Below are 19,798 nucleotides of genomic sequence, written 5' to 3'. Positions count from 1 at the left end.
GCGGTGGGGTGGGGGTTGCTGACAGACTTCCTTTTTCTCTTTTTCTTTATCTCTTTTTTAACCTTTTATTTTATATTGGAGTAGAGCCAATTAACAACGTTGTGATAGTTTCAGGTGCACAGCAAAGCGACTCAGCCATGTGCATACATGTGTCCATTCTCCCCCAGACTCCCCTCCCATCCAGGCTGCCGCAGAACACTGAGCAGAGTTCCCTGTGCTGTACGGCAGGTGCTTGTCGGTTATCCTTTTTAAATACAGCAGTGTGGACATGTCAGTCCCAGACTCCCAATATTCCTCTTTGGTCACCAAGAGCGTCTTTGTATATAGCTGCAAGTTAGAGCTACTTAGACCACTGTCCCACCCTGAGAGACTGGCCCTTCCTCCACGCGAATGGACGCGTTCCTGCAGATTCTCGTTCCTCGCCCTGTGCCTTGGAGCACACTTTTTTTCGTGGCCCCCTGTTAGCCAGTCCTTGCTCAGGTGCACTGTGCTGGTCACCGCTCAGAAGTGACAGCGACGTCCCGGCACTGGGGCTCTTCCCTCTTGGGCTCATTACCAGTCCCGGGCTCGTCATCTCCGAGTGGGGCGCGTGCCCTTCCTGCCCGCTCTGCTCCCTGTGTGCCCCCTCCTCCTCCGCATCTGCGCCTTCGGACTCCTCCGTGTAACCCTACGGGGCTGGCTTATCAAGACCCACTTGACTGAAAAATAAAAAGGATATTTGGGATAGAAAAGGGGAGCTGTTCATTCCTCCTTTCCTTTGAAGGAAGTCTTGTGGAATTGGCCTTTGAGTGAAAGAGAACGTATATATGTATATATATATACGTACCCGTATGCGTAACTTTGAGTGAAAGAGAACGTATACGTACCCGTATGCGTAAACGCGTATATACGCATAGGCTTTGGGCCCGACGCCGGAAGTTGGGAGGGGTCCGGCCAACCGGCCGCAGGAAGAGGCCCAGGGAGCCGGCGGAGGGAGAGGGACGGAAGGTGGCGCATGCAGGTGGAACCCCGGTCTCCAAGGCAACAAGCGACGGGGAAGCTCAGGTGAGCGGCCGGGGGTTGCGCTCACACGCACACCTGGAGCAGGTGCGGGGCCTTGGGGAAGCCGGGCCGCGGAGCCGCCTTTCCGCTCAGGCTCCAGAGCCAAGCGTCAGGTTCAAGGCGGGTCTGCTACGAACATGTGTGACCTTGGCTCCTTATCTGTACCTGGAGGTGATAGCGGTACCTGCCTGGCAGGTTAGCCGAGTGGACTAGGTGAGATAACCTGTGAGAAGCACTCGGAATACTGAGTGCCTGGCGCTCTTCGTGTCGCCCGGTGCGCGCGGAGCGTGAGTGACGCAGGGCGCAGATGGCGGCGCGCGGCCGGCGGGGAGGGGAGGCGGCGACGGGTCACCCCCGCGGCTCCCGAGCCCTGCCGTGGCTTCCGGCCTCTCACAGCGGGAGTGACTCAGGCAGAGTCTTAGGGGAAACGTCCCCCTCCCCACAAGGTCACTTTTCCAAGCCCCCAGGGTCGAGAGGGGCACCTCCTGAGCTTCAGGCATCAAGGGCCCTCTTTCTTTGTTGGATCCTGGGGGCCCGGCCGGCAGAGAAAAGTCCCTCGGCTGCTGGTGTCGCCGGATCAGAGCAGACCCCACCTCGCCAGACAGGCGTTTCCCGAGAGGAGAAGGGGCCACGGCTGGGTCCCCGGGGCCTGCGTGGTGGAAATATGAAGTGAGACTTCCCTTGCACCAGGGGAGCCTGAGCCAACCCCGGCCCGGCTTATCTCTTTGCTCAGCAGTGTTTGTTTTAAGAAAATCAAAGCACGTTCCTCTTCTGCATTCTTCGAAGGGAGCGAGCTGGCTGCTGCCTGGGGAGGAGGGCTGCCGGGTGCCGAGGGGTCAGCTCACAGCTTCCCTCTTCTCGGTCCCCCTCGGGTCGTCCCCGTGCCCCTTCCTTGCGCAGCTAAGCGGTGTGGCGTCATATTGCGTCAGAGGCCCCAGACTTACGGCTATGCGTCCTGCAGTCTCTCTGAATTTGGCCCTGGGAGGCGAGGCTGCCTGGAATTCACCCACCTCTGAGGACCTCCTGGCTCCGCGGTCGCAGCCCTTCCCCTCCGCGCAGCTGTAGCCCCTAGCCCCTCCTCCGCTCCAGGCTCTGCAACCCCAGGCTCCTCCTTGCTGGACCATCCCCCGTGACTCTAGCCTCTAGCTTCTAACTCACGAGTCTGCAGGCAGAGAGGCCTTGGCTGGACAGGAAAGTTATCCCTGCCGCCCTCCGATTTCTGCTGCTTCTCCTTTCTCCCGTCCCAGACCCACTAGTGGTGGAGCGAAGGCCATGTTCTCCCTCCCCCGCTCCTGGGAGGGTCAGAGCCCCTGGTTTACCCACCCCCCCCACACCCAGCCACCTCCACTGAGGGTCAGAGTTTCTTATTGGCAGCCGTTGAAGGGGCTGAGACCAGCTCTCCAAGGCCCACCACTGGATTGGGAACAAACAGCTCATTGTTTGAGGTGCTTTTAGGACCACTCAGAGTCCACTGGGTCACCGGGTGCCCTGGGCCAGGACTCAGACGATGCCTGCGTGTGAACTCTGGAAGGCCACTTGGGGCTTCGGGGAGCCAAGTCACAGCAGCAGCAGTGAATAGTGGGTAACCCGGGGAGTGCTTTACAGGGTTCAGATCGCTTTTCATGGCCAGAATCTTGCAGTATAAATTGCAGTGTGCCTAGGTTTAAACTTTTTTTTTTCGTTTTAAATATGGGTATTTTCAAACACACAAAAGCAGAGAGAATAGGACAGTGAAAGCCCAGGTACCTGGTCACCCAGATTCAGAAAGCCCTGACTTTCTGCTGCTGCTGTTTCCTCAGCGCTGCCACCCCCATGCCCAGTTCTCGCCTCTCTCTTTGCAGCACTCTCTTCTTTAACTTGCAAACAATTGATGACTTTTAAGATGAATTTGTCACATGGCCTTCTGCCACAGTAATTATGGTTTATTATCGTGGGTTTTCTTCTCTCCTCAGGAGACGTGATCTGTTTTAATAGAGAGCTGAATCCAATGGCAATTTATTGTCAGAAAGAGCAGCCCAGACTCATGCCAAATGGAAAATAGTAGTTTGAGGCAGGCATTTTCCGACACCCAGTCAGACAGCATTAAATAATTATGTGACTGGCCGATTTCGCAGCTGCGTGGGGCTGGTGGGTCGGCCGGGGGCTGGCTCATACTGGAGCCCTTTCTGATCCTCCCCCAGAAGCAGGGCCTCCCTGGGTTAGAGGCCTGTCCGCAGCCTTGCTGGTTTGGGGAGGGGACAGCTGAGGATGCTGCCCACAATGTTATTCATCAGCCTTTTAAAAGGACGGACACCCTAATTCCTGCAAAAGGCAGCTCCTAGAAAGGGTTTATCTTTCCCAATGTCGGTATGATCTTTTTTTCTGACAGTGAGAGCTCAGAACGTTATCACATTTTGCTTTTTGCCTTGGCTACCAGGAAGCTTAGCACTCAATTTAGAGCCCACATGTTTCTGACAATGAGAGCTCAGAACGTTATCACATTTTGCTTTTTGCCTTGGCTACCAGGAAGCTTAGCACTCAATTTAGAGCCCACATGCAGTGACTGTTGCACCTATGGTTCTAGTTAACTTATCTCCCCCAATTCTTCTCTCCATTTCCGATTTCTCAATTTTATCTTTATGTGCCTGGGGCTTAGGGGTTTTATTGTACCCAACCTTCAGTTTCACTCCTTTGAAATTAGGAGTGGTAGAAATTAAAAACAAAAGCAAACAATGCAACCTCACCTTCCCTGTGATCCTTGCCCACAGAGCCTTGTTTGTGAGAAGCCAAAGAAGTTAAAGTACTAGGCCCAGTTCACGTAGCAGGTGGTGCACACACACACACACACACACACACACACACACACACACACACACATATATAAAATGCCTTTATACACACACACACATACATATACACATATACATGTATATACAATGCCTTTACACTTCGTAATTTATGGTTTATACTTTTTTTTTTTTTTTTTTTTTTGCGGTACGCGGGCCTCTCACCGCTGTGGCCTCTCCCGTTGCGGAGCACAGGCTCCGGACGCGCAGGCTCAGCGGCCATGGCTCACAGGCCCAGCCGCTCCGCGGCATTTGGGATCCTCCCAGACCGGGGCACGAACCCATGTCCCCTGCATCGGCAGGCGGACTCTCAACCACTGCGCCACCAGGGAAGCCCTATGGTTTATACTTTTAAAAGGGCTTCCTCATCGGGAGCAAATTGTCTCAGTTTGTCCTTGATTTATTCTTTCAACAAAGAACTCACTGCCCACTTTATCTGTGTCCTACTAGGCAGTATGGGGGACAAATAAATGTAAAACAAACACGTGTCCTCAGGGAATTTACACTTTAATAGGGAATATCAGACATGTTCATCTAATTATAACACAAGATAAGAAGTGTGGGAGTGTTTTAAATAAAGTTTTTAGGGGTTGAGAGGAGGGAGAAGTTATTTGAAGATGAACGAGGGCAGACTGTGTAGATGGTTGGCATTTAAGTTGTTTTTTTTTTTGATGTGGACCATTTTTAGAGTCTTTATGGAATTTGTTACAATATTGCTTCTGTTTTATGTTTTGGTTTTTTGGCCCCGGGGCAAGTGGGATCTTACTTAGTTCCCTGACCAGGGATCGAACCCACACCCCCTGCACTGGAAGGTGAAGCCTTAATCACTGGACCACCCCAGAAGTCCCTAAGTTGATTTTTGAAGGCGAGGGAAGGCATAGATATAGACCCTCCTATCTTGCTATGCCCTGCATGTTACAGAGGATGAAATCAGTGCAGAGAGGAAGGAAGTTTTCCCACATCACCCAGTTAGAAGTTATTACTGTTGTAACCACCCCATCTGCCTCTCCGTGTTGAAGCTGGTCCTGTGGCTTTAGGGCGACTGTAGGCTGGATTGAATTTGTTCGTAGGTGAGAGTTATTTAATTCATGATATTTAAATTGTCAGAGCCCAAGCCTTGGTTTTTGGGGCAGTGCGTTTTTTATTTGCAAGGGCAAAACATTATCTTGAGCTAACTTAGGGTAAAAAGTGGGAATGCATGGAGGCCACCAAAGTGTCTCAGATCATTTAAGGAAGTGTTGAAGAACCAACTGGGGCTCAGGGACAGCGGGGACCGGGCAGGACATGTCACAAGGAGCCACTCTTTGTATCTGTGGTTCTATCAGACTGTCAGCCTACCTCCCCCCAGCCTTCCTGCCCTCCCCAGCCTGTGCCCAACCTTCAGGGCTGAGCTTGAATTAGGAACTTGGGACATGGATGTCTTTTTCCCACGGATGTCTGCCCTTGCTCTGGTCTGATATAGAACTTATTCTTTGTCTGGCTCCTTTGAAAGCAATTGTATGTACCCCCTTCCTTCTGCCTGACCTCCAATACCCCTCACAGTCCTGAAGGAGAACTGGCTTCACGTGGTTCTTAGGACAGGGCGAGGCAAGGCGGCCCCGACAGCTGGCGTTTTGCATCCCCTGCTGCTATGACTTTAGGATCTGCCGTGTTCCATTTCTGCATCTCTTCAGCTCTCCTTTTGTCATTTTTTTAAATAAAAATTTTTATTTTGAGATAGCTGCAGATTTCAGGCAGTTATAAGAAATCAGAGAGAGCCTATGTGCCCTTTACCCAGTTTCCCCAATGATAACATCTTGCAAAACTGTACTGTAATATCACAACCAGGATACTGATGGTGATACAGAGCATTTGCAGCATCACTGGGTATCTTCATGCTGCCCTTTTATAGTGATTTCCCTCTCACTCTCATCCCCTCCTTAGCCCCTGGCGACTGCTAATCAATAGTTTGTTCCTCTTTGTTGTGAGTCGTATTCCATGGTATGGCCGTACTGCAGTGGGTTTCAGCATCTGGGCTGTTTTAGGTTTTTGGCTAACACGAAAAACCCTGCTATAAACATTTGTGTACAGGTTTTTGTGCGAAATGTCTTTATTTCTCTGGGATACATGCTAAGAAGTTCAGCTGTTAGATTTATGGTAGTGGCATTTAAAAAAAATTAGACATACTTAAAGAACTAGACATTTTAAAGTGCAGTGTTAGGTTCATAGCAAAATTGAGCAGACAGTGCAGAGATTTCCCGTATATTCCTGGCCCTCTCGCACATGCATCCTCCCCACTATCAATGAGCCTACCTGGCACAGCATTATTGCCCAAAGTCCACAGTTTATATTAGAGTTTACTTGTGATTTTGTACATTCTATGAGTGTTGACAAATGTATATGGGTCCACCATTAAAGTGTCACACAGAGTATTTTCAGTGCCCTAAAAATCCTCTGTGCTGTACCTATTCATCCTTCCTTCCCTCCCCGCCAGGCCCTGGCAACCATTGATCTTTTCATTACCTCCACAGTTTTACCTTTTGAGAATGTCATATACAGTAGTTGGAGTCGTACAATATGTAGACTTTTCAGATTGACTGTTCTCACTTGGTAATATGCATTTAAGTTCCCTCCATGCATTTTCATGGCTTGATAGCTCATGTTTTTTCAGTGCTGAATAATATTCCAGTGTCTGGTTGTACCACGGTTTATGTGGCCATTCACCTACTAAACGATATCTTAGTTGCTTCCAAGTTTTAGCAATTATGAATAAAGCTGCTATAAACAATCATATGCAGGTTTTTGTGTGTACACAAGTTTTCAACTTATTTGGTAAATACCAAGGAGTGGAACTGCTAGATCATATGGTAAAGTATATTTCATTTTGTAAGAAACTGCCAATTGTCTTCTGAAGTGGCCGGCTGCACCATTTTGCATTCCTACCTGCAGTGAATTAGAGTTTCTGTGGCTCTACATCCTCACCAGAATTCGCTGTTGTCAATGTTTTGGATTTTGGTCATTCTAATAGGTGTGTAGTAATATGTTGCTGTTTTAATGTGCAACTTCTTAATGACATGTGATGTTGAGCATCTTTTAATATGCTAATTTTCCTTCTGTATATCTTCTTTGGTGAGGTGTCTGTTCAGGTCTTTTGTCCATTTAAAATCAGGTTGTTCAGTTTCTTATTGTTGAGTTTTAAGAGCTCTTTGCATATGTTGGATATTAGTCTTTTATCAGATATATCTGTTGATATGATGAATTATATTAATTGATTGTCAAATGTTGAACCAGCCTTGCATATCAGGGATAAATTCCACTTAATCGTGGTGTATAATTCTTTTTATACATTGTTGGATTATATTTGCTAATATTTTGTTCCACATGAGCTTGAGAAGCATCTGTGTTCTTCTGTTGTTGAGTGACATAGTCTATAGATGTCAATTATATCTGGTTTATTGATGCTTTTGGGTTCAACGTAGAGTTCAACTGTGTCCCTACGATTTTCAGTCTTCTGGATCTGATAGAAGGGTATTGAGTCTCCAACTATAATGGGGGGTTTATCTATTTATCTCTGAAGTTTTATCACTTTTTGCCACACGGTTTTGATGCTCTGTTGTGAGATTCATTCACATTAAGGATTGTTATGTCTTCTAGGAAAATTGATCCCTATGTCACTATGTAATGCTCCTCTTTATCCCTGATTACTTTCTTTGCTCTGAAGTCTAGTCTGTCTGATATTAGTATAGCTATGCCCTTTCTTTTGATTAGTATTAGCATGATGTATCTTTTTTTTTTAACATCTTTATTGGAGTATAATTGCTTTACAGTGGTGTGTTAGTTACTGCTTTATAACAAAGTAAATCAGCTATACATATACATATATCCCCATATCTCCTCCCTCTTGCATCTCCCTCCCACCCTCCCTATCCCACCCCTCTAGGTGGTTACAAAGCACCGAGCTGATCTCCCTGTGCTATGTGGCTGCTTCCCACTAGCTATCTATTTTACATTTGGTAGTGTATATATGTCCATGCCACTCCCTCACTTCATCCCAGCTTACCCTTCGCCCTCCCCGTGTGCTCAAGTCCATTCTCTGTGTCTTTATTCCTGTCCTTCCCCTAGGTTCTTCAGAACCATTTTTTAAAAAATTTTAGATTCTATATATATGTGTTAGCATATGGTATTTGTTTTTCTCTTTCTGACTTACTTCATTCTGTATGACAGACTCTATAGGTCCATCCACCTCACTATAAATAACTCAATTTCATTTCTTTTTATGGCTGAGTAATATTCCATTGTATATATGTGCCACAACTTCTTTATCCATTCATCTGTCAGTGGACACTTAGGTTGCTTCCATGTCCTGGCTATTGCAAATAGAGCTGCAATGAACATTGTGGTCCATGACTCTTTTTGAATTATGGTTTTCTCAGGGTATATGCCCAGTAGTGGGATTGCTGGGTCGTATGGTAGTTCTATTTTTAGTTTTTAAGGAACCTCCGTACTGTTCTCCATAGCGGCTGTATCAGTTTACATTCCCACCAACAGTGCAAGAGGGTTCCCTTTTCTTCACACCCTCTGCAGCATTTATTGTTTGTAGATTTTTTGATGATGGCCATTCTGACCAGTGTGAGGTGATACCTCATTGTAGTTTTGATTTGCATTTCTCTCATGGTTAGTGATGTTGAGCATCCTTTCATGTGTTTGTTGGCAATCTGTGTATCTTCTTTGGAGAAATGTCTATTTAGGTCTTCTGCCCATTTTGGGATTGGGTTGTTTGTTTTTTTGATATTGAGCTGCATGAGCTGCTTGTAACTTTTGGAGATTAATCCTTTGTCAGTTGCTTTGTTTGAAAATATTTTCTCCCATTCTGAGGGTGGTCTTTTGGTGTTGTTTATGTTTTCTTTTGCTGTGCAAAAGTTTTTAAGTTTCATTAGGTCCCATTTGTTTATTTTTGTTTTTATTTCCATTTCTCTAGGAGGTGGGTCAAAAAGGATCTTGCTGTGATTTATGTCATAGTGTTCTGCCTGTGTTTTCCTCTAAGAGTTTTATAGTGTCTGACCTTACATTTAGGTCTTTAATCCATTTTGAGTTTATTTTTGTGTATGGTGTTAGGGAGTGTTCTAATTTCATTCTTTTACATGTAGCTGTCCAGTTTTCCCAGCACCACTATTGAAGAAGCTGTCTTTTCTCCATTGTATATTCTTGCATCCTTTATCAAAAATAAGGTGACCATATGTGCGTGGGTTTACCTCTGGGCTTTCTGTGCTGTTCCATTGATCTATATTTCTGTTTTTGTGCCAGTACCATACTGTCTTGATTACTGTAGCTTTGTAGTATAGTCTGAAGTCCAGGAGCTTGATTCCTCCAGCTCCGTTTTTCTTTCTCAAGATTGCTCTGGCTATTCAGGGTCTTTTGTGTTTCCATACAAATTGTGAAATTTTTTATTCTAGTTCTGTGAAAAATGCCATTGGTAGTTTGATAGGGATTGCATTGAATCTGTAGATTGCTTTGGGTAGTATAGTCATTTTCACAATGTTGATTCTTCCAATCTAAGAACATGGTATATCTCTCCATCTGTTTGTATCATCTCAAATTTCTTTCATTGGTGTCTTAAGAGTTTTCTGCATACAGGTCTTTTGTCTCCTTAGGTAGGTTTATTCCTAGGTATTTTATTCTTTTTGTTGAAATGGTAAATGGGATTGTTTCCTTAATTTCTCTTTCAGATTTTTCATCATTAGTGTATAGGAATGCAAGAGATTTCTGTGCGTTAATTTTGTATCCTGCTACTTTACCAAATTCATTGATTAGCTCTAGTAGTTTTCTGGTAGCATCTTTAGGATTCTCTATGTATAATATCATGTCAAGCATGATGTATCTTTATTCATTTACTTTTAACCTATATGTGTCTTTATACTGAAAGTGGGTTTCTTATAGACAATGTGTAGCTGGATCCTTTTTTATTTTTTTAATCCACTGTGACAATCTCTGTCTTTTAATTGATCTATTTAAACCATTGACATTTAGTGTGATTACTGACATAGTTGGATTAATCTCTGCCATATTTGTTACTGTTTTCTATTTGTTGCCCTTGTCTTTGTTCCTGGTTTTGTCTTCCACTCCTTTCTTGTCTTTTGTGGTTCTAATTGAGTGTTTTATGATTCCATTTTCTCTCCTTTCTTAGCATATCAGTTATACTTTTTTTTAACTTCTTTTAGTGCTTGCCTTAAATTTTGAAATATACATTTACAGCTAATCCAAGGCCACTTCCAAATAACATTATACTGATTCACAGGTACTGCATGTACCTTATAATAACAAAGTTATCCTAGTTCTTTCCTTTCATCCCTTGTATCTTTGCTGCCATTCATTTCACTTATACATATGCATAAATAATACACACACACAGAAGCATACACAATTGAATACATTGTTGCTATTATTATTTTGAACCAACTGTTATCTGATTAATTAAGAATAAGAAAAATAAAAGTTTTATTTTACCTTTACTAATTTTTTCTCTAATGTGCTTCCTTTCTTTATGTAGGTCCAAGTTTCTGACCTATATCACTTTCCTTTTCTCTGAAGAACTTCTTTCAACATCTATTTCAAGGCAGGTCTAGCAACAAATTCCCTCAACTTCTGTTTGTCTGAGGAAGACTTTATTCCTCTTTACTTTTGAAGGATAATTTCACAGAATACAGAATTTTAGGTTGGCCATTTTTTCTTTTCAATACTTTAAACATTTTACTTCATTTTCTTCTTGCTTGTATGGTTTCTACTGAGGAGAATTCAGATGTAATTCTTATCTTTGCTGCTCTAAAGGTAAGGTGTTTTTTTTGTTTTTTTTCCCCTGGCTGCACTGTACTGCATGTGGGATCTTAGTTCCCCGAAGAGGGATAGAACTGCGCCCTCTGCAGTGGAAGCGCAGATTCTTAACCACTGGACCACCAGGGAAGACCCTAAAGGTAAGGTATTTTTAAACCTTACCTCTGTCTTCTTGAGACGTATTTTATTTTAATCTTTGATTTTCTGCACTTTGACTGTGACATGCCGAGGTGTTTTTGTTTGTTTGCTTGTTTTTGCATTTATCCTGCTTGGTGTTCTCTGAGATTTTTGGTTTTGTGGTTTAGTGTCATTAATTTTGGGGCAAAAAAATCTCAGTCATTATTGCTTCAAGTATTTCTTCTGTTTCTTTCTCTTTTTCTTTTCCTTTTGGTGTTTTCATTACATGTATGTTATACTTTTTGTAGTTGTCCCAAAGTTCTTGGATATTCTGTTCTTTTTTTTTTTTTTCCCCAGTTCTTTTTCTTTTCGCTTTTCAGTTTTGGAAGTTTCTATTGAAATATCCTCAAGCAAAGAGATTTTTTCCTTAGCCATGTCCAGTCTACTGCTGAGTCCTTCAAAGGCATTCTTCATTTCTTTTACAGTATTTTTGATCTCTAGCATTACTTTTTCTTTCTTCCTTAGAATTTCCATCTCTCTACTTACATTGCTCATTTGTTCTTGCATGCTGTCTACTTTATCCATTAGTGCTTTTAGTAAATTAATCATAACTGTTTTAAATTCCTGGTCTGATAATTCCAATATTCTTGCCATATTTGAGTCTGGTTCTGATGCTTACTCTGTCTCTTCATACTGTATTTTTTGCCTTTTAGCATGTCTTATAATTTTTTTCTTGATGGCTGTATATGATGTAAAAGAAACTGGTAAATAGACCTTTAGTAATGTGCCAGATTTTGGAGGGGGGAGGGAGGCTTTCTATAGTCCTGTGATTAGATCTCAGTCTTTTAGTGAGACTGTGTCTCTGGAATGTGAACCTTACACATGCTGCCCAGTTTTTTTCACCTCTTTAATATCAAAGTTTGTTACTCTTCATTTCTTAGTAGTATCCCATGGTATGAATGTGCCACATTGGTTTCAGCATTCACCCACTGAAGGGCATTTGGGCTGTTTCAAATTTTTTGGCTGTAATGAGAAAAGCTACTATAAATATTTGTGCATAGGTTTTTGTGTGAAAATGTCTTCATTTATCTGGGATAATTCCCAGGAGTGCAAATTGCTGGGTCATATGGTTGTTGCATGTTTAGTTTTTTAAGAAACTGCCCAGCTGTTTTCCTAAGTGGCTGCACCATTTTATGTTCCCATCAGTCATGTGTGAGTGATCTTGTTTCTCCCGTCACTATCTTTTATTTTAGCCATTCTGATAGGTATGCAGTGATACAGGGGGTTTTAATTTGTATTTCCATAATGGCAAATAATGTTGAACATCTTTTCACGTGCTGATTTGCCATCTTTAGATCCTCTTTGAATATGGCTCTTCATGTCTTTTGCTCATTTTCTAGTTGGATTATTGATTTTTCTACTGAGTTTTGAGTGTTCTATATATATTCTAGATATTAGTCCTTTGTTAGATATGTGTTTTGAGAATATTTTCTCCCAGTTTGTAGACTTCTTGGTAGGGTCTTCTGGAGAGCAAATGTTTTGAATTTTGATGAAGTCCAGTTTATCATTTTTCCTTTTGTGGATTATGATTTTGGTCCCATGTCTAGGAACTCCTTGCCTAGCCCTATATCCCAAAGATTTTCTCCTATTTTAAAAAAAAGTTTTACAGTTTTATGTTTTATATTAAAGTCCATGATCCATTCTGAGTGAAATTTTTAATGAGGTGTGAGACTTGGATTGAAGTTCATTTTGTTGCCTCTGGGTTTCTAGTTCCTCCAGCACCATTTGTTGAAAGGCTATATTTGCCTCCATGAATTGCTTTTGCACCTTTGTCAGTAAACAGTTTGGCATATTTGTGTGGGTCTGTGTCTGGGTTCTCTATTCTGTTGCATTGATCTGTGTAGTTTTCCTTCTGCCAGTACACACAGTCTTCATTACTATAGCTATATAATGTCTTGAAATTGGGTAGATGATTTCCTCTTATTCTTCTTTCTCAAAATTTCTTTTAGCTGTTCTAGTTTGTTTGCTGTTCCATCTAAATTTTAGAGTAACTTTGTATACAGCTACAAAAATCCTTGGGGCATTTTGATAAGAATTATGTTAAATCTGTATATAAATTTGGGGAGAATCGACATATTTACTATGTTGAGTCTTACAATCCATAAGCACGATATGTCTCTCCATTTATTTAGGAATTCTTTCTTTCATTAGCATTTGGTAGTTTTTAACATAAAAATTCTATACATGTTTTGTTAGATTTACACTTAAGTGTTTAATATTTTTCAGTTATTGTAATGGTACGGTATTTGTACCTTTGGTGTCTATGTGTTCATTGCTAGTATGTAGAAATGCAGTTAACTTTAAAATGTTTATCTTGTACCTTGGAAGCTTGCTGAACTCACTCAATTCTCGGACCTTTAAAAACAGATTCCTTGAGATTTTCCACATATATAATCATGTCATCTGAAAATAGGGATATTTTTATTTCTTCATTTTGGATCTGTATGCCTTTTATTTCCTTTCCTTCCCCTATTACACTGGCTAGAACTTTCGGCACTATGTAAATGAGAGTAGTGAGGGCAGACACCCTTGTTTTGATCCCAGACTTGGAGGGGCGATAACATTCATTTTTTCACCATTAAGTACATTGGCTGTAGGTTTTCGTAGATGCTTTTTATCAGTTTGAGGAAGATCTTTCTATTGCTAGTTATCTGAGTGTTTTCATCATATATAGGTGTTGAATTTTGTCAAATGCTTTTTCCATATTGACTGATATCATCATGAGCTGTTTCTTCTTTAGCCTGTTATATGGGGGCGACACTGATTGTGAATTGAGTCACCCTTGCATACCTGGAAGACACCCTATTAAATTATACACTTAAGTCAAATTCTTTTCTGTATTGCTAAATTCTATTTGCTAATGTTTTATTAAAGATTTTGGTGTTATATTTATGATGGATACTGGTGTGTTTTCTTTTTCTGTGTTGTCTTTAGTATCAGGATAATACTTCATTAAATAAATTGAGAAGTGTTTCCTTCTCTTCTATTTTCTGGAAGAGATAGTATAGAATTGGTGTTAAATCTTCTTTGGGTAGAATTCTCTATGAAACCGTTTGGGCCCAGAGACTTCTCTTTGGGGCATTTAAAAAATTACGAATTCAATTTTCTTAATAGTTAAGGACTATTCAAATTGTCTACTTCATTTTGGATGAGTTGTGATAGTTTGTGTTTTTCAAGAAATTAGTCTATTTCATTTAAGTTGTTAAATTTATGTATGCAGAGTTGTTCATAGTATTCTCTTATCCTCATGATGTTTATGAAGTATGTAATGTTAGCCTCTATTTCATTCCTAATATTATTAATTTATATCTTGTCTTTTTTTCTTTTTTAATCTTCTTAGAGTTTTGTCAATTTTATCGATCTTTTCGAAGAAGTTTTTTGTTTCATTGATTTTTTCCCTATTGTTTTTTAGTTTTCAACTTCATTGATTTCTGCTTTTCCCTTTGTTTTCTTCCTTCCACTTTTTTGGGTTTATTTGTTCTTTTTCTAGGTTATTGAGGTGGGAGCTTAGGTCATAGATTGGAGACTTACACTGTTTTCTAATGTATCATTTAGGCCTATAAATTGCCCTCAAAGCACTGCTTTGTCTGTGTCCCACAAATTTTGATATGTTGTTGTTATTGTTTTCATTCAGTTCATTTTTTTTTTTTTTTTTGGCGGTACGCGGGCCTCTCACTGTTGTGGCCTCTCCTGTTGCGGAGCACAGGCTCTGGATGCACAGGTTCAGCAGCCATGGCTCACGGGCCCAGCCGCTCCGCGGCATGTGGGATCCTTCTGGACCAGGGCATGAATCCGTGTCCCCGGAATCGGCAGGCAGACTCTCAACCACTGCGCCACCAGGGAAGCTCCATTCAGTTCAATTTTTTAAAAAAAATTTTCCTTGAGAATTCCCCTTTGACCTATGTATTATTTAGAAGTGTGTTGTTTATTTCCCTGTTATCTTTCTGTTATTGATTTCTAGTTTGGTTCCACTGTGGTCAGAGAACACACTCTATGTGATTTCAGTTCTTTTAACTTTGTTGAGGTTGGTTTTGTGGTCCAGGATATGGTTTATCTTGGTATATGTTTTGAGGGAACTTGAAAAGAGTATGTATTCTGCTGTTATTGGGTGGAGTGTTCCGTAAGTGTCAATGAGATCCTACTGGTTGATGATGGTGTTGAGTTCTTTCATACTCTTGGTGATTTTCTGTCTAATTTTTCTATTAATTTTTGGATAGTGGTATTAAAGTCCCCAAATATAATTGTGGGTTTGTCTATTTTTTCCTCTCAGTTCTATCAGTTTTTGCCTCACATATTTTGTAGCTTTGTTGTTTGGTACATATATATTTAGGATTGCAGGGGAAGGTCACCTTCTACTGCCAGGTGAGAGCAGAATTCTGAATCCCTCACTGGATCTCTCTAATGACACCTGAGGAGGCTCCTCATTACTGCTGGGCACGGGGGGCGGGATTTCTGGCTCCTTGCTAGGCCTCCACTGAAACTTCCTGGCTGGCAGGGGGAGGAGTGCCTTGTTCTGCTTCCCATGTGGCCTTCACTGACTCTAGGGAAGGGAGGGTGTGGTGGTTTCATTACTGCTGGGTGACAGTGAGTCCTGTCTCCTCTGACACAAACTCTGCAGGTTGGGGGTCACCTCATTATTTCCATGTGGACTTGAAGTCCATGTCTCCATTGGTCTCCACTTGGACCCCAAGGGAAGATGATGTCACTGCCCGGTGGAGATGAAGCTCCCAGCGCCCTTCTTGACCTTCTAAGTGACAGTACCATGCAGGGATGTTGAGGGTGTCTTGTTGCACCCTGATGGAGCAGGTGAGGGGTAGCTCCCCACCCAGCTTTCCCGGATCACAGCCTTTTTCCGTGGCATTTGGCTGGAGTAGAGCAGTGATCGACTACAAGATTTCTGTCTTTCTAGGCTCCCTTTTCCTGGTTCTTTGGCCAAAGAGAGAAGAGTTTTTCTGGGAGTTTGTCTGTTTTTTGGTCTGTTTGCTCTCTTCTTCAGCTGCAAGTCTGGTATATACGAGGCAAAAAATAAGCTCAGAAAACTGACTGCTGTGTTGTCATCAGATTCTGAGGTCCCTCGCCAGTCTGCCTTTTCCATTCCACTTTTCAGAGTCTTCTTGTATTTGTTCTGTATATTCTATCCTGGGCTTTTAGTTGTATATGGTGGAAGGAAGAGGAAAAATATGTCTACTCCATCTTCCCAGAAATGGAAATTCAGCTCTCTCTTTGAACCCTCACAAAAGTTACCACAATAGTCTAAGCTGGGGACTGGGATCCTGGGGAAGGGCAGCTTTTACAGTTTTTAAATTTAATTTTTTTATAGTTTAAATACATATATTAAAAATATATTTAACACTTAATATTAACAGCCAGGAACTGTGCAAGCTGCTTTACAAATATCATCTCATTTAACCCTCACAATTACCCTTTGTATGGGCATTGCCTGTATGCTCAATTTACAGATCAGGAAACTGGGGCCTGGTAAGCAGTTTACCACGAGTTGCTCAGATGGTGAGTTTAGAGTTGGGCTCTGAACCTGTACCTGATTTCAAAGATTCTCTTGAGATGCTAACCTCTCTGTTGTCTGGGAGGCCTGGCAGGCTGCTGGCTTGTTGATGGTTGTTGACTGAAGGAGTTATGTCTATTTGACCAGAATCTTACTTGCTGTGGTCGTCGGTGTCTTTCAGGACTCTCACTGACCCAGGAGGGTACTGGGGACAATTCTTAGAGTGTCAGAGGTTGAGCTCAGGATCTCAGGGACGAGTCTCCCTTCTTTACAGTCTCCAAACCAAAACAAGTCCTTTCCTTATAAAGGGTCTGTTCTATCTGACTGCCTCATAGAAATTTGGATTTGTTTAAAAGTTTGGCCAGGTTCTTTAACCAGTACCTAACTTTATTTGTACCCTTGAGTCTCTAAATTAGAAAAGAAAGTCTTCCTCAGCCTAAGGAGGCCTCTGGCTGTGCCCGTGAAAGCCTGTAGAAGGAGATTTTTCCCTGTCATATGCTTGCTGGTTTTTTACTCAGGAGGCCTGGTTTAAAAACAAACATATAACGTTTGTCTTGGAGCTTAACTAATTCCACCAACCTGACATTCTCTTTAAAGTGCAGTCGTGACTGCAAAGGATGTGGTGAAGAAAAAAAGGAACACCCTTCACATGTCATATCCCTGTTTCTGGCTGGAGCTGAAAGCCCACTTTTAACACTCTTTCCTGCATGGGACCTGCTTCTATTGGAGAAGCAGCTGGGGGAAGGTGAAGGTTGAGCATTAAAGCGATAGAATTTGTAGGCTCCTGGGAAATGTAGCCACATGCAAACAAACATGTGGGTGTTCCTTGATTTTCACCCTCACATTTTAGAAACTGTGATGAACCTGTAGGCAGAAAGAATGTGTCTAACTTGACACAAAGACTTTGGAATCAGAGACAGATTAGTTCCACCTTGGCTTCTCCACTTGTGTATCATTGGAAAGGGTCCTTAACCTCGCCGAGTGTCCGCTTCCTCAGCTGTGAAGTGAGGATGACAACACCTGATCCAGTGTTGCTGTTGGGAGCATTAGAGTAGACAATGCAGGGAAAATGCCCGGTACACAGTAGTGCCCTGTGAACATTCACAATACGTGACACGATCAAAATGCAACTTAATATTTTGTGTGTCTCATCATCCCTTTAAAATTACTCAGCAGGTGCAGTCTTCTCTTGCCCTAGAGGGATACTCCAGCAGGTACATCTTACCAACACATTAATTCTCCAACAGCCTCAATTCAGAAACTGCAATGTCCAGTTGAAGACAATAGTAAAGATTCTGAACTAGATTTAATGTTAAACTTCTTCCCCTCCCTTGGCTCAGGTGAGCCTCAGGCGGGGTCCCTCTGGAGCCTGCTGTAGGAGCGAAGTGAGGGATATGCTTGGTTCTCTATTTTTCAGCCCTTTCTTCTCATCTTCCTCTCTTACCTCCTGATTGGTTTCTTTTCCCTCCATGGATGGGAAGGTGGATGGGGAGTGGTGAGAAAACGTAGGGGGCAGAGGACATAGAAAAGGTTCATTCTTGACTGGAAATTTCCCAAAGTGGCTTTGTGCTTTGGGTGTGAAGAGCACTCTCTTGTGTGGGCACTTTGGTGGGTTCTCCCAGCACGCTCCCTCCTGCAGACCCCTCGACCCAGAAGCTGTATTTTAAATCTACAGAACTGTATAAAAGGAAACCTGAACAATATTATTTACTTAAAAAAATTGAACCTTTCGATTACTTCTTCGGGGTGTGCTAAAAGTACAGGTTTATTCAGTGAAAATCAAAACTGAAAATAATTTGAGGCAAAACATCACTGTGAAGTGATGGGTGAAAATAGAAAATGCTGTGTTAAGAAAGCCATGCTCACTACTATTTTGCACAGTGCATTACAAATGAGGAACAGCATACTGAAGGTATGTGAGATGTTTTATGTAAGTCTCATGATAACTACAAAACAAAAACTTGTGGTAGATAAAGACAAGGAGAAAGGAATCAAAGTACACCACCACAGAGAATCATCAAACCACAAAGGAAGAGAGCAAGAGAGGAAGATAGGAACAAAGGAACTACAAAACAGCCAGAAAACAGTGAAGAAAATGGCAATATTAAGCCCATACTTACCAGTAATTACTTTAAATGTAAAGGGACTAAATTCTACAATAAAAAGACACAGAGTGGGTGAATGGATTAAAAAAACAAGCCCCAATTAAATGCCGCCTACAAGAGACTCACTTCATCTTTAGGGACACAAGTAGACTGAAAGTGAAGAGGTGGAAAAAGGTATTCCATATAAATAGAAACCAAAGTATAGTATATAGCTATACTTATATCAGATAAAGTAGACTTCAACTAAAAAACTGTCAAAAGAGTCAAAGAAGGTCATTATATAGTGATAAAGGAGTCAGTTCATCAAGTGGATACAACAGTTGTAAATATTTATGCACCCAACATAGGAGCACCTAAATATATAAAGCAAACACCAACATATCTGAAGGGAGAAATATAAAGCAATACAATAATAGGAGGGGACTTCAATAATCCACTTTCAACGATGGATAGATCACCCAGACATAAAATCAGTGTGGAAACGCTGGATTTAAACTATATGTTAGAGGGACTTCCCTAGTGGCACAGTGGTTAAGAATCCACCTGCCAGTGCAGGGGACATGGGTTCGATCCCTGGTCCGGGAAGATCCCACATGCCGTGGAACAACTAAGTCCGTGTGCCACAACTACTGAACCCATGGGCCACAACTACTGTAGCCCGTGCACCTAGAGCCTGTGCTCCGCAACAAGAGAAGCCACTGCAATGAGAAGCCCGAGAACTGCATCGAAGAGTAGCCCCCGCTCGCCGTAACTAGAGAAAGTCTGCACACAGCAATGAAGACCCAACACAGCCAAAATTAAAAATAAATAAATAAATTTATTTATTAAAAAAAATAAACTATATGTTAGAGCAGATGGACCCAAAGGACATATAGAACATCCCATCCAACAGCAGCAGAAGATACATTCTTCTCAAGCACACGTGGTTCCAGGATAAGTCATGCAGCCACATCCACCTGGGCCATGTGCATCTTTACTTTCTCAGGAGTGACCCCACACCAGGCCGCTTTATCTTCTTCCAGTGGCAAGAAACACAGTGCAGGTTTTCTGAGGAATCTCGTAGCAGCCCCTTCTCACTAGCCTTGGGGTGAGATGATCACCCCAAGTGGGGGAGGGGTGGGACTCGCAGCTCAGCCACAGCTCTCCCCACAGAACTTTCTTCCTGCACCTTTTCCCACAAGTCTTGGTTCCCTTCCTGTATTACTGATTTGCCCAAGCATCCAGAGTGGTGCAATTTGTCCTGGAACGTTTACTGCGTGAGGTGCACACGTAGGAATTGGTCTCATACTTCTGGTGGTACCAATCTTTATGGTATGAATTCTTCTGCTGAAACTTTAATT

The 19,798-nt window shown here is 42.4% G+C and overlaps 1 long non-coding RNA gene across 1 annotated transcript in view; it reads left to right on the top strand.

Moving 5' to 3' along the window:
* Positions 1-716: 716 nt before the first annotated feature.
* LOC109550990 (uncharacterized) overlaps positions 717-19,798 on the top strand; it is a 155,344-nt gene continuing 136,262 nt past the window's right edge. Inside the window, exon 1 of the long non-coding RNA XR_002177695.3 lies at positions 717-1,044. This is a non-coding gene — a long non-coding RNA (uncharacterized lncRNA). The remainder of the gene's footprint in view (positions 1,045-19,798) is intronic.

Source organism: Tursiops truncatus, chromosome 8 (assembly GCF_011762595.2).
Source record: "Tursiops truncatus isolate mTurTru1 chromosome 8, mTurTru1.mat.Y, whole genome shotgun sequence".
In the NCBI taxonomy this organism is placed as follows: Eukaryota; Metazoa; Chordata; class Mammalia; order Artiodactyla; family Delphinidae; genus Tursiops; species Tursiops truncatus.
This window is presented reverse-complemented; position numbering and strand designations above follow the sequence as displayed.